General features: G+C 37.3%; 1 long non-coding RNA gene across 1 annotated transcript in view; it reads right to left on the bottom strand.

Moving 5' to 3' along the window:
* Positions 1–3,739: 3,739 nt before the first annotated feature.
* The window catches only part of LOC107804501 (uncharacterized), a 33,232-nt gene continuing 22,409 nt past the window's right edge, over positions 3,740–14,562 (bottom strand). Inside the window, exon 5 of the long non-coding RNA XR_001652264.2 lies at positions 3,740–5,250. This is a non-coding gene — a long non-coding RNA (uncharacterized LOC107804501). The remainder of the gene's footprint in view (positions 5,251–14,562) is intronic.

Below are 14,562 nucleotides of genomic sequence, written 5' to 3'. Positions count from 1 at the left end.
GGCACGTGGCATGCTTTCCAACATATAAAGAGTTTGCTCGCACTATCCGTCCAACAGGGGATGAAATGTCGTATTCAGCTCGACCTGTATGTCTAACTCACGCTGCACTGCTCTCCAAAAATGTGATGTGAACTTCATGCCTCAATTATAGATAAGAAACACCGGCACACCATGAAGACAAATAATCTCATGGATATAAATCCGAGCCAGCTGCTCTAAAGAGTGGGTAGTCATGACTAGAATGAACTGTGCAGACTTGGCCAGCCTATCCACAATGACCCACACTGCATCAATTTTCCTCAAGGTCCATGGAAGTCTAACTAAAAATTGCATGGTGATGTGCTCCCACTTCTACTCTAGAATATCAAGCCTTTGAATTAAACCCGCCAGTCTCTGATGCACGTACTTCACCAACTAAGAGTTTAAACACCAAGGCACATAATTTACTATATCTTTTTTCATTCTTCTCCACCAATAGTACTTGCTCAAATCCTGGTACATCTTCGTGGCACCCAAATGAATGGAATACCGCGAACTGTGGGTTACTTAAGAATCAACTCAGGCAACGCATCCATATATGGCAGGCAAATCTTGCCCTACATTTGTAACACCTCATCAACTCCGATAGAAACTTTCTTGACAGTATCGTGTTGCACCGTATCTTTAAGGACAAGCAAGTGGGTATCATCATACTGATGCGCCTTGATGCACTCAAACAAAGAAGACCACAAAACCACGGAAGCAATAACACGGCGAGTCTCCGAGATATCCAAACTCACGAACCGATTGGCCAAAGCCTAAACATCTAGTGCTAACGGTATCTCTCCAACTGGAATATAATCAAGACTCCCCATGCTCTCAGCCTTCCTACTCAAAGTATCGGCTACAACATTGGCCTTCCCGGGAAGATAATGAATGGCGATATCATAGTTATTTAATAGATCTAATAACCTCTATTGCTACAACTTCAGATCTTTTTGTTTAAATAAATGTTGTAGACTCCTGTGATATATGAATACCTCATAAGACATGTCATAGAGATAGTGCCTCTAAATCTTCAATAACGTAAATAATGGATGCCAACTCTAAATCATGTATTGGGTAGTTTTTCTCATGGGGCTTCAACTAACGTGATGCATAAACAATTACTCTACCTTGCTACATCAATATGCACTAAATACCAATCCGTGAAGCATCACAATAAACTGTATAAGAACACGATGCTGAAGGTAAAATCAAAATTAGAGCTATGGTCAAGGCAGTCTTGAGCTTCTGAAAGCTCTTCTCACACTCGTCAGACCACCTGAATGGGCCACCTTTCTAAGTCAATCTGGTCAAAGGATCTGTGATAGATGAGAAATGCTCCACAAACGGTGGTAATAACCAAACAAGCCTAGAAAACTTCGGATCTCGGTAGCAAAAGACGATCTCGGCCAACTCTGAACTGCCTACACCTTCTTCAGATCCACTTTAATCCCCTCATTAGAAATTACATGGCCCAAAAAAGCTACTGAATCAAGACAAAACTCACACTTGAAGAATTTAGTATGAAGCTTCTTCTCCCTCAAGGTCTGGAGCATGATCCTCAAGTGCTGCTCATGATCCTCCGGCTGCGAGAATATGCCAATATGTCGTCAATGAACACAATGACAAAAGAATCAGTATATGGATGGAACACACTATTCATTAAGTGCATAAAGGTTGTGGGGCATTGCTCGTCCCAAATGACACCACCAAAAACCCATAGTCACCATAGCGAATCCTGGAAGCCATCTTCAAAATGTCTGAATCCTGAATCTTTAACTAATGGTAACCCGATCTCAAATCAATCTTCGAGAATACCCTAGAACCTTGAAGGCGACTGAACAAATCATCAATATGCAGTAGTGGGTACTTATTCTTGACTGTAACCTTGTTTGGCTGCCTATGATCAATACACATACAAAACTCACACTTGGTGAGCTTTGGCTTTATCAAGGGGTTCCTGAAGTTGTTCCTTTAATTCCTTCAACTCCACTGGTGTTATACGATATGGTAGAATAAGAATGGGCTGAGTGTCCGGCACCAGGTCAATACCAAAATCTATATACCTGTTTGGCGGCATGCCCGTAGGTCTGCTAAAAACACATTTAGAAAATCTCTCACTACCAAAACTGACTCAACATTGGTATTATCGACACTGATATTCCTCACAAAGGCTAGATATTCTAAGCATCCCTTCTCAACCATCTTATGTGCCTTCAGGAAAGACACCACCTTATTAGGAACATAATCCAATATATCTCTTCACTCCAGCAACAACAAACCCAACATATCCAATGCCACGGTCTTGGCGTGATAGGGCGACAACCTGTTACACCCTATATTTTCGTACGTGAGAGTACGTCCTATGTCAATTGATGTAAGCTCAGAAATAAGATCATCTTTGAAAGTATATAAAGTAAGTTAATCATGTTAACTTGGAGGTTACAAATATTTAAGATCATCAACTGCAAGTATCAATAGAGTTGGAAAGCTTAGAAGCTAAACGAATCGAAGAAAATAGTTTTATCGAAAGACGACAAGTTGGAAATGTTAGAAACAAAAATATTGCATTTCAAGGCTCCTTGGTATGACGTAAATCTTTAATACATACAAATTCTGTATTTGAGTGCTTGAAGATAGTTTTCTTAACCAAAAAAAAAAAGTGTTCTACACCAAATGGATAAAAACGACTTAATAGGGTAAGTCATCTTTAGTTAAAGAAAAACCTCTCCACTCCTGCTCTACTTTGCTTAGCTGGTTTACACAAACATGTAGACATTATTTACTCTATACTATTCTCTCGTTTCACTTTAGATGAGATAGTTTGATTCAGTACGGAGTTTAAGAAAAAAAAGAATATATTTGAAACTTGTGGTTTTAAAAGCTTAATGGGTGCTTTGTGGGACCATGACATTTGTGTGGTTATAAAAGCTTCTCATTAAGGGTAAAATGGGTAAAATAAAGAGTATAAAATTGAATTATTTCTAATATAAAAATATGTCATTTATTTTGGAATAGACTAAAAAGAAAAATACCTCATCTAATTTGAAATAGATTTACTACTAACAAAGTAACAACAATTACCAAACTTGTTCACGTGCCTCATCTCCAACACCCTCTACCACTATCATATGCCCCCCTAGAATTTATGTTAAATCAACAATAACAAGAAGAAACCTAGTCTCATAAATGGGGTTTGGGGAGGATAATGTATATATATATATCTTACGCCTACCTTATGAAGATAGAGAGTCTGTTTCCGATAAACCCTCTTTTCAAGAATCGTATAGAATATATGTTCAATCAAACACCCAAAATTATAAGATTTCAAGTAAAATGTTTTGTGTAGAAGAATTTCTCATGTAAATTTTTTTATATAACAAATACTTTTAAAAAGAACTTTACATCATACCATTAGGGTCTTAATTAATATAAGCAATGTTCCACATATAGGATTTAGCTTCAAGTTTGAGAGAGTACTCTATTACAAAGTTTACTTCATGTAGGCTTAAGCTATCAACCAGGCACCCGCATTGTCATGACCCCAATATCTCATCTTTAGGATCGTGATGACACCTAGTCTTTAAGACTATGTAAGTCTAGCACATGTTGAGAATTTAACCGAAATAAACGACTAAGTTATTAATTTAAACCGATAAATGACATAATAAAAGCCCAAATGGAGTAACAGTCATACAATCATAGTACATAGTCATAATCTCTACTGAAATACACTAGAAATCTCTATTACAATATTGTTTGAAACTAAAAGAAACTGTAACATATGATTACTAGAAAATGACTCTGAGGCCTGCGAGCATCGAGTAGGTATACTTTGAAGTCTCTGTGATGTCTGAATCAACTCACTAGCGCCCAGCACGGGCAGAGGTACCTGAATCTGCACAAAATATGCAGAAGTGTAGTATGCGTATATTACAATGATACCCAATAAGTATCAAGACTAACTTTGGTGAAATAGTGATGAGGTCAAGTCAACACACTCACTAAACATAGAAACCTATGCAGAATATTAATATAAAGCTAACGATGGGAAGTAAAAACAATAAATGACAACAAAGCAGAATAGTAATATAAAGCTAACAACGTAAAGTAAAAGTAGTAAATGACAACAACGAGTAAGCATGTGATAAAAACAGCAAAGAATCAAATACAATTGAAAATACAAGTCAAATAAATTATAGAAAACATTAACCATCTAAATCAACAAGTTGTTCCAACATAGAATGTACAAAAAGAATCACCTCGAGGTCCATACCTCATATTCACATTTCACAAGTCACAAATCACAAATCTTCCTTATATCACCACGTGAGCCTTGCATTTATTTTTCAAAATACTTTTTCCTAAATAGCTTCACGCGCTTTAGCCCCCTTATCTCGCCGCGTGTGCTTCAATTGAAGTAATATTTCTTACTAGAAACATGCACATAAATCCCCCTTATTTCGACGCATGCGCATCAATATCACCACCCTTGTGTTGCCGCATGTGCATCACATCACAACACAATAGTCAACTCACATCACACGTGTCCATATGCCACAACATTGCCAAAACAACAATACCAATGTCACAACAACGCATAGCCCATGGCTCAACAATAATATATACAAGAGTCTCAACAACAACACAATGAAACGGAAGAATAAGCTTAACAATGAAAGTTATTCCATGTAATATCAACTTCATTTGAATGCACATAAGAATAAACTCGACAACAAAAAACATAATATGTAATAACAACTTCAATTAAATGCATATAAGAATAAACTCGACAATAAAAAACATAAAATGTAATAACAACTTAGAATAAACTCGACAATGAACGACATAACATTTAATAACTATTTAAATTAAATGCATATAAGAATACACTTGACAACAAAAGGCATAACAAGTAATAACAACTTTCATTAAATGCATATAAGAATTAACTCGACAATGAAAGACATAACATGTAAAAGCAACTTCAATTAAATGCATATAAGTAACCTAAAAGTCTAAATCGGTCAATTTCCACATATAAACCTGTGTTCATACTTATCACCTCATGTACATGTATTTCACATATTCTAAATAGTGCAATTAAACCAAATCCTACGTGATAGATACCCCAAACAAAGTTAGGCAAGATACTTGCCTCAACTAGGCCGAATCGACACTCAAAAATGCAATTTCCCTTAAAATTTGCCTCCGCATTGCTCAAATCTAACAAAAAAAAGACTTAATATCATCAAACAATGCAAGAGAAACAAATTTTGATTCATAAAGTTATGATATTTACACAATTCCTCAAAGTCAATAAAAGTCAACCCCGGGCCCTTCTGATCAAAACCCGAATCCAATGGTACATCTCAACTGCCCATAACCCGCGAGTCCATATATGTGTTTTGTTTTCAAATTTGAGTCTAATTCGACTCTTAAATCTCAAATTTTTTATTTGTCAAAATATAAACCAAATCCCCCAAAAACTCTCTTCACATTTCATGGATTAGAGGTTAAATATCATAAATAATCATGTAATATAACTGAAATTGGTTCAAAATCACTTACCCAATAGTTGTATATAAAAATCCCTCCTCAAAAGCACCTTCTACGAGTCTATGGGTTCTAAAATATGATAAATGAGTCTAAATCTCATATTTTAGCCCTTTTGTTCGGGTGCAGAAGTTGCAAATGACACCCGGGGTTCGCAATTGCGAACCCTCGCAATTGCGGGCAACACCTCACAAATGCGGCACTTGACAACCCAGGAAAATATCACAAATACTATACTGACTTTGCATTTATATTTCGTTTATAGCAGGACTGTGACACTCCTCTCAATCCAATCCCTTACTTGAACCTCAAAACTCACTATCGAGTTGTAGCCGAAGTAGATCAAGAGAATGGACGATGCCCATATGACAAATTTGACCCAATGTCAAAGAGGTCAAAGGCTTAGAACGAGACGAGTCATGGATCCAGAATGACTTCATTGACTGATCACCAAGAAAGAAAGACGCTTTACGCAGCATTTCAAGTCAGAAAACTCTTTAAGAGTGTAATCAAGTTAGGTTAGGCCAACGTCGGAACTTGATGTGGTCACCTTTCTGATCTAACACTATATGCGATGGCCAGGGATCATCCTCTCAATAGGAAAGTTACGACCAAATGGTCGCAATTGCGACCTGCCCAGCCTAAGCCCATTTTTTCCAATTGCGAGTAAGGCATCACATTTGCGATACATGAACTCTCCCTGCCTACTTCGCAATTGCGATAAATGCAACACTAGCACACCAGCAACCTGAAATAAGTTCAAACCTTTATAAAATACATTTGAAACTTACCCTAGCCTTTGGTGCTCCACACCAAGAATCCACACAAGTCTAAAAATATCATACGAACTTACTCGTGCGATCAAAACACCAAAATAATATTTGAAACTACAAATAGAATACCAAAACACATGAAAATTAAAAAGAAACCCAAGAATCGCTAGATCACAAGTGAGTGTCTTATTCTTATCAAACCAACTCGGAATAACACCAAATTTTGCAGACATGTTCCAAATAACAAAACAGACATATTCAAAGTCCCAAAACTAAAATCTGAACCCGATAGCCGTAAAGTCAATCTACGGTCAAACTTTAGGAATTTCTAAACCTTAAAATTTCAAATTTCGGCAAAACAAGGTAGGAACCCCCGAATTCAATTACGGGCATATGTCTAAGTCCAAAATCACTGTACGAAACTATTGGAGACATCGAAACACCGTCCCATGGTCATTTTCACAAAAGTCAAATTTCAATCAATATTTCCATCTTAAGCTTCTAAACTAAGAACCAACTGATCCAAATCATTCTAAAACTTCCCCGAAACGAAATTAACCATCCCCGCAAGTCGTAAAACGACAAATACACATATATGAAGCTTTAAAAGGGGAAACGAGGCTCAAATACATATAAATGACTACTCGGGTCATTACATTCTCCCCCTCTTAAAACTAACGTTTGTCCTCGAATGTACATAAAGAAATACTTGATGTACCAAAAAGGTTAGGATAATGACTCCGCATATTGTGCTTGGTCTCCTAGGCTGCCTCCTCGACCGGTTAACCCTCCGTGAACCTTCACTGAACCAATGTTCTTTGACCTCAACTTTCGGACCTGCTTGTCCAAGATAGCTACTAGCTCCTCAACATAAGTCAAATCATTGTCTAGTTAGACAGAGATGAAATCTAATACGTGTGACAGATCACCATAATGATTCTGGAGCATGAGAACATGGAACACTAGGTGAACTCTCGATAAGATAGGTGGCAATGTAAGCCTGTAGGCTACCTCACTAACTCTCTCAAGGATCTCAAAAGGACCAATATACCGAAGGCTAAAATTTCCCTTCTTTACGAAGCTCGTCACATCCTTCATGGGTGATCAAACTCTGAGCAGAACCCTCTCTCCCACCATGAATGCTATATCACAAGTCCTCTGATCAGCGTACCTCTTCTGCATGGAATGTGCTGTACGAAGCCGATCCTGAATCAACTTTACCTTCTCGAAGGCATCCTGAACCAAATGAGTGCCCAAAACCTAGCCTCAACTAGCTCAAACCATCCAACCGAAGAACGACATCTCCTCCTATATAAGTCCTCGTAAGAAGCCATCTGGATGCCCGACTGATAGTTGTTGTTCTAGGAAAACTTTGCGGGCAGTAGAAACTGATCCCATGAACTCCCGAAATCACTAACACAGGCATGTAGCATGTCTTCCAATATATAAATAGTGAACTGTCTGTATGTCTGGGGATAAAATGTTGTGGCAGCTCGACCTGTGTGCCTAACTCATGTTGCACAGCTCTCCAAAAATGCAATGTGAATTGCGTGCCTCGATTAAAGATAACAAACATCGGCACACCAAGAAGATGAACAGTCTCACAAATACAAATCCGAGCCAACTGCTCTGAAGAGTAGGTAGTCATGACTGGAATGAACTGTGCAGACTTGTCCAGCCTGTCCACAATGACCTATGCTGCATCGAATTTCCTCAAGGTCTGTAGAAGTCTAACTACAAAATTCATGGTGATATTCTCTCACTTCTACTTTAGAATATCAAGCCTTTGAAGTGAACCACCCAGCTTCTGATGCTCGTACTTCACCTACTGACAGTTCAAACACCCAGCCACATACTTCACTATAACTTTCTTCATTCTTCTCCATCAATAGTGTTGTTTCAAATCTTGGTACATCTTCGCGGCACCTGAATGAATGGAATACCGCGAACTGTGTGCTTCCTCAAGAATTAACTCAGACAACTCATCCACATTGGGCACACAAATCCGGCCCAGAAACTACAGAAAGGGTGATGTGCTTATTCAAGGACAAAAGGGGCTATTCAATGGCTAAAAGTAGACTGATTAAGACATAATCATTATTTTATATACAACATGAAGCGAACTGGGCAATAATTCCACGAGGAGATGCTCACCAGATAAACTCATGACTATCGCAAAATAATTACTCCATAAACTACTGAAAAATTCAAAGACAAGAAAGGAAAAAAAGTTACTCACAACCGGTGTATACCAAACCGCATTTGTTTATGACAGTTAAGTTTAAATTGAGATGAGAGTACATGTTAGTTAATTATGATTAAGTGATAAATTGTATATAAAAGACACGCCTTATATTTAGTATTTTTTATGTAAATATCGTGTATGAGTAAGTAATTTTCAGAGATATATCACTTCCCAAGTGGTTATTCACTATGTTACTCAGACCTATGTTGCTCAGACTCTTCGAATGTAGCCAGGTTCGTGTCGGATCTTCTAAAATAGTATATTTTTGGAGGATCTGCGGCAACACTTTGGAGAATCTACACAACATAGAGTCAGACATAGTTGGACACGTTAACTAAATGATGGAACCACAGGAAGTTTGAAGTTTAGAACATTTAGCAGCAAAGTAATTTGCCTTAAATGGATACTGTTCTTCTCGAGAAGAAGACTCCTGAATCACGTAATTCCCTAAGAGCCTAAAGCATGTGACAGGTCACAGTCGCTCAAAGAAATATCAGCATCATACGTTATTCAGTAATCTCTTACCTAACAGATCAACATAAACCATCACCACACTTGAAATTCTAGAAACTGATCAGGAACTATCAAACATACACGCATGATCTATCAGTTGCATGCATCACCAGAAAAGTATTAATTACCTGGATTGCAATCATTGATTATAACCTTCATTTTGCGACACACTGGGAACCTCACAAGTCACAACAAGTCCTTCATTTCGTTACTAGAACATACTGGAAAAGTCGTCCTCCTCATTTTATACATTTAAACAGGAAAATACATCATCTTTTAACAGAATGCGCTTAATTGCTGTTTCTAATCACAACTTCAAAGATTTGGAAGTGAACAATAATTCAACTTGAAGGCACAAATAATAGCAGATTATTTTGAGATTGGAGATCATATATTACTGATTTAGGAGTTGAATTCCTATAAGAGAGAAAGTGAAGGGAATTCAACATAGGCTCCCTAGCTAAAAGCTACACATAAATAGAAAATTGAGAATTCTTGAAATCGATTAGAAGATATTCAGCCATTTACACTTGCGTATCAACTGAATAACTAACTCGCCATTGTAAAGATGACATTAAGTACTGAGATCAAACACCGCCTAAGCAGCCAAAAGCTAGGTCTCAAATCAAATGATTACTTTCATTCCAAAGGTCCTAAGCATTAAACCCCTGTCCTGCCTAAACAAACCGATTTTCATTTCCCAGAAAAATGACAGCAGTTCTAAGGAGAACTATAAGCTAATTAGCGTCTTATTAGTTATTATATCAAAAACTAATACATAAATTTCATTTCCTGAAACTTCTTTTATTAACAAAAAGATGATAAAACTATGGCAAAATCAGAACTCAAGCAGCAATATATCATATTGGAGGCATTTACTCAATATGGTTAATTTTTACCAACAGCTGACAGGGATCTTGCCTATGATGTATAATTCTTTTATAATTAGATAGATAGGGTATGTAGAGCATATGTATTGGGGTTGGTTGATAATAAAACAACGGAAGTTACAGTCTGTTGAATATTGTTCAAAGAATATCTTTGTTTCCACAGCCTTACTGCCTGTATTGGTTTTCACTTACTTTTCACATTGGCTAATTGTAAGAGTTGGTTAATGCTCTTCAATATTAGACACAAAAACGGATAAGACTCAGAAATACCCAAGCTTATGAAGGTATCCATGAGCATGAACATATTGATAAAATAGTTTGTATACAGGTAAAATCGGGGTTAATGTTATCCTCGATTTCCCGGTAAAGACACCATAGGGAAGCATGATCTGATGCAACCCCGAGTAAAGCCGAAGGGTTCCTCATTTCGGAGCCAGGGGAGAACGAACGGTGCATCCGTAATCGGATACAACTGAACATCGGGTCCGGACAGAGTGAGCGTTATAGACTAAGGAAAAAGAGAAACGGTTAAGCACGTTAAGCGGGAACCATAATATCCGCCCTCAACCGGATATTACAGCGCAAATCCTGCCCGATATCAACTGCAGATCAACATTTACCGCAAAAGAAGATGTTTTCCTTATTTAGACTTGTATTTGGATTGAAACTCCCCTACTATATAAAGGGGAGAACATTTTAATTTTAAACCATTTGACACGCATATCAAAGCAATAAAAGTTCATTGTCATTCTCTAGCTACTGTTCATTGTGCTTTTCGGCTGCTTATTTATTCGGTTTCAACCGAGCCAGTCTCGAGGGCTCATCGAGGTCAAATTCCAATATTTTTCTAAAAGGCCAGTCTTGATTGTTCATCAAGTTTAATTTGATTATTTTGCTTCCCTTTACTTTAATTAATTTCTATTCATTTAATTGTTACTCATTTTAAGAGTAAACAGTGTGTCGCCCACCGTGGGTCTAAGGATAATAGTAGTGATTTACTACGTATCTCTACAACACATGTCATACCTCCTTTTTTAGCTACACCCCCGAAAGGGGATGTATAAAGGAATTTTTCCAACTAAAGGACAATCGAAACAGGATTTATACTAAGAAATTCAGAGTCACCACTTGGGATATTTGTGGTGTCCCAAGTCACCGGTTGAATCCCGAATCGAGGAGAATATGACTCTGTTTAACAGTCCGCGAACCAGAAATCCGAGTAAGGAGTTCTGTTAACCCGGGAGAAGGTGTTAGGCATTCCCGAGTTCCGTGGTTCTAGCACGGTCGCTCAACTGTTATATCCGGCTTAATTATCTGATTTTAATACAGGTTTTAACCTATGTGCAATTTTAACTTTAAATCGTTTTTATTCATTTTTAAAGAAGATTGCAACGTTATTAAAACACGTCTCGAATCACGTCACATAAATACACCCGTGATTTTTGACATATTTTAACATCTTTGGGATTTGGATTTGGGTTACATAAATGTGCACCCGAATTTAGGAAAAGTAATTTTATTAAAATATCGCACCTAAAGCAACTACGCGTTTTTAAGTTTGCGAGGGCCATGGAAATTTACTAAATGGCACACCTCGAATTCTAAATATTTTTAAAGACATAATTAAAGAGGGCCACGCTATTTTTCATCTTACTTTTCGCGGCACACCTCAATTCCATTTTTAAAGGATATTCAAACTATAGCTTGAAGGGTCATGAACTATGAGTTATCTAGTTATGACTCACCTCCAATCTACTTGATGGGCTTAATTAATTAACACTAAATATAGTTAAAGGTTCCATGTAAATTAGCCAAAAGGCTTGTGTGAGGGAAAACTAATTCATTGCACAAAAAAGGCTTGAGCCCACACAAAGGGAATAGAGGCCCCAAACAAAGGAAATGGTCTGACTCTGACACAAAGAAGCCTTCTGAATTGGGCTATTACATCAACAATGTCCTTGCCTAAACAAATCATATCCATATAATTCAGCCTAAACTTGATCTAACAGAAAAAGGGAATATATACTTAACTGTACTTGCATCACCATTGAACCAAGAAGAAACAGATGCTAACTAAGGAATGAGTTCTTAAATCCAAAATATGAGGCCAAATAAAACTGACATGAGAATGGTCATAACACCTTGACATTGTAATGTATAACACCATGATAAATATGCTCGAGAAGGATGGCAGAATTGAGGAAGTAAACAAGCTTTTCCAGCAGATGAAAGATAGTGGAATCAATCCAGATGTTGTTTTTTACAATACACTAATCGAAGTTCAGGAAAAGGCAGGTCAACTTAAGCAAGCTTACAAGTTTATCAAATTGACTGCCAGCAGCACAAATGCTACAGCTTATCATCAGCACAAAAAAGACTGCGAGCAGAACTTATCACTATTAAGCTATTTGAACGAATCGATTTGAAGTCAGCCTTAGCACAACTATTGACTAGTTGTGTGCTAAATTCCCAAACAGAACACCATGGCTAACAATGCATAATTTTTGAACAAGAGCAGGAAATAGAGCTACCTAGACAGTGCAAAATAGGGCAAGCCAACGACTGCTCAAATTGACTTCTTTAACAGCTCAAAAGAGCAGAAGTCTTGTAGCAGAAACAAGGCATGTAAATTTTCGAGCAAAGCAGGAAATAGAGCTGCCTAGACAGTACAAAATAGGGCAGCTTTCAGCAGGCTGACAGTCTAAACAAATATTCCCAAAATGCTACATATTTCAACACAATTCATTGCTTGAATCGGTTGTTTTTAGTAGCACGACAAAATGAAGTTCTTATAGCTATAACAATGCATATAACTTTTTGAGCAGGGGAAAAGAAAATATAGCAAATCTACACATATACAAGCAGCGACACAGCTGAGTTTCAACACCAATTGTTTCCCAATCAAATAAAGCTATCAGTTGACATAGGGACTCGGCAGAACAAAGAACAGCAACAAGCAGACTGGACTATCAATAGGCAGAAAACAACACTTGTTTCCAGAACTCTTTCGGGCTCCAACTAAGAAGAATGTACTAAATGTTCATAAAAATCACAACATAATATATCGCTAGAATGAGATTCGGCTAACATTTTCACGACTACCCAAGCTTCAACCAAATAAAGCAAACTAATGGAACAAACAACAAGAATTCAAAAGTAAAAGCGTCGCAGATTCATACTCTGCCAGCAACCACAGGTTTCATCAAAATGTATCTTATCACGTCGACAATGCATAAATTTTAGCTTAATCAAGAATGAACTTCTTAACCATGTTTTAAGTCGTCTAAACAAAGTAGTACAGGAGAGGAAATGTACCCGAATGCGCAAAACTTCAACTACTTCCAAGAGCAGAATACAAGAAGGTTTAGTAGTGGAAATCCAAAAACAAAGCAACAGCAGAGAAACAGGACTTAGCAGCCACGGAGGAAACTCGACCAGTAGCTCTCAACAGTGATGAGCTCGCTAAAATCAACTTCACTTGAACAGAAATCATGGAAGGAAAATGGAACTTTTTTTTCTTTGATTTTTAGAGTTTTGGAAGCAAACTAAGAACAAGCAAAAGAAAAGAACTCAAAAATTTTCCCGTTCTCTTTCAAAAAATGAAAAGAAAATAGAATGAATAAAACCTAAGAAAACTAAGAAACAAACCTCCATTTTTCTTCATCTGATTTTTTTTACCCCAGAATTCTCTGAAATCCTCCCCCTTTACAAAAATCAGAAACGACCCTTTTGAAAACGAACCTCTGATGAATGTGGGGCTTGGATTGGGTGAAATCGACCCAACGCCTCACATTCATCTAACGAATCGTTCTCAGAACCTTCCAATCGCGTGTTATATCTCACCTTCGAGCGAGTGAGAGGAGGGGGAATCTTTGGTGTCAGAACCGTTAGAAATGGCAAGAAGAGAGAAGGGGGAAACGCGTGGTGTGAGGTTTGATGCTCACTCGACATGGATTTTGCCAGAATTTGGGGCTTGTTCGCGTGTTCTTCGGAGAATAAGAACAGTAACGCGTTGGGTTTGGGACTTAGGGCTCGCCCGTTTGCTTCTTTTAGTTATGAATTATTTGGGAATGGGTTGGGTCAGTTTAAGGCAGACAGGCGGGTAAGGATGGAATTGGGTTGAGCCTGGACGGACTGGGTCGAATTTGTTTGGGTTGAATGGAATTTGGGCCTTGCATTTTAATCCATTACTCTACAGCCCTATTTTCTTAATTCTCTTTTTCCTCTCTTTTCATTGTTGTTTTTTCTTTCCCTTCTTAATTAATTAAAACTTAAATTAAAACTCCTAAAAATAATTAATTTACTAAATTAAGCTAAATACCTAATATAATATTTACAAGAATTAATTATTTCTAAATTAAAGGGGAAATTATTGATTTGGAATTAAAAGGCTAGAAATGCAAAAGTAAGCCAATCTTGTGATTTTCATTTTAATGGAGCACCTAATTTAATAATTAACCTTAAAATGTGAAAATCAATCCTAAATGCCAACGCACGGTATTTTTGTATTTTTTTCATGAATTAAATAAAATAAATGTGCATAGACAAATGCAAACAGTCG

This window comes from Nicotiana tabacum, chromosome 6 (genome assembly GCF_000715075.1).
Source record: "Nicotiana tabacum cultivar K326 chromosome 6, ASM71507v2, whole genome shotgun sequence".
In the NCBI taxonomy this organism is placed as follows: domain Eukaryota; kingdom Viridiplantae; phylum Streptophyta; class Magnoliopsida; order Solanales; family Solanaceae; genus Nicotiana; species Nicotiana tabacum.
This window is presented reverse-complemented; position numbering and strand designations above follow the sequence as displayed.